Below are 1,731 nucleotides of genomic sequence, written 5' to 3'. Positions count from 1 at the left end.
CTCACCGTTCACAGATACATAGGTGCCTGGACCAGATAGTACACTCCATATCAGGATGCCCTACTGTTAACTTCATACAATAATAGGTGCCAGCATCATTGGTGAGGATGGAATAGTCTGTTTGGTTGGCCATTGTCTTTCCCACTTGGGTTACTTGGGGGAAGTGGCTTCTATTGAATCTATAGATTGTTGTTTTGGCCCAGTCCCTTGTACCACAAGATGGGCCCTGCTGGAAACAGAGCAGACACGTTGCAGCCCAGAGTTACGCCAACTTCAGCACTGACAGAAACTGAAATCTGGTTCACCTGGAACTCTTCATTTAAAGTTCCTGGAAAGAAACTCTGCATCATTACTATGTTTCCTCTCTTGACTCGAGATGTTCTGAGGGTCTGATTCTAGGTCAAGATGTGGTCTCATTACACACTCTTCTAGCAACATGTGCTGGTACCAACTGTATGAAACTAGATATTTAGTTACCAAATGAGATGAGGGGAAGAGGACCAATGTACAGAAAAGAAGATGGCATCTTTTATTTGCATCAGAATGTGAGGATGGCCTGGAGCATAGTAGGCACTAAATAAACATATTTTCAATGAACAGATGAATATATTTTTTATTAAAAAAGATGTGAAATAGAATTTGAGTCAGATATTTTTTTTATGTCCCCAAATTAGAGATAAGGCCCCAAGCTCAGAATTTTATGCTGATAGTTCTCATACTGAGTTCAGAAAATGAACTGCATATGGAGGCATCTCCTTCTCAAAGTAGGTTTTTTTAAAAATTAAGTTTATTGGGGTAACATTCATTAATACAATTATATAATTTTCAGGTGTACATTATAATTTGACATTCGTATATTCTATTATGTGTTTACTACTCAAAGTCTAGTTTCCTCCAGCTACCATATATTTGATCCCCTTTATCCACTTCACCCTCCCACTACCCCCCAATATTTGACCCCCTTTATCCCTTCTACCTCCCCCCTCTTCACTCATCCTCTGGTAACCACTAGTCTATTGTCCATGTCCATGAGTCTCTGTTTGTTTATCCTGTTCATTAGGTGCTTTTAGGTTTATATCCCACATATAAGTGATATCATGTGATTTACAACTTTTTCTGTCTGGCTTATTTCGCTTAGCATGATTATCTCGAGGTCCATCCATGCTGTGTCAAATGGAAGTATTTCATCTCTTCTTATGGCTGAGGAATATTCAATTGTATATATGTACCACAGCTTCTTTAGCCAATCATCTATTGTAGAACACTTCAGTTGCTTCCACGTCCTGGCCACTGTGAATATTGCTGCTATGAACATCGGTGTGAAAATATCTTTTTGGATATGGGTTTTCAAGTCTTTGGGGTAAATACCCAGTAGAAGGATTGCTGGATCATATGGTAGAGCAATTCTTAGATTTTGAGGACCCTCCATGCTGTTTTCCATAGAGGCTGTACCAATTTGCAGTCTCACCAGCAGTGTATGAGGGTTTTTTTCTCTCCGCATCCTCTCCAAAAATTATTACTTGTACTGTTGATTATAGCTATTCTAACAGGTGTAAGATAGTAACTCATTGTGGTTTTGATTTGCATTTCCCTAATAGCTAGTGATGTTGAGCATCTTTTCTTGTATTTATTGCCCATTCGTATGTCCTCTAGGGAGAAGTGTCTGTTCAGGTCATCTGCCCATTTTTTGATTGGATCGTTTGCTTTTTGTTGTTGTTGTTATTGAGTCAT

Source organism: Pteropus vampyrus, unplaced genomic scaffold, assembly GCF_000151845.1.
Source record: "Pteropus vampyrus isolate Shadow unplaced genomic scaffold, Pvam_2.0 Scaffold585, whole genome shotgun sequence".
Taxonomy (NCBI): Eukaryota; Metazoa; Chordata; class Mammalia; order Chiroptera; family Pteropodidae; genus Pteropus; species Pteropus vampyrus.
The sequence above is the reverse complement of the archived record's forward strand: the minus strand, read 5'-3'. Positions refer to the sequence as shown.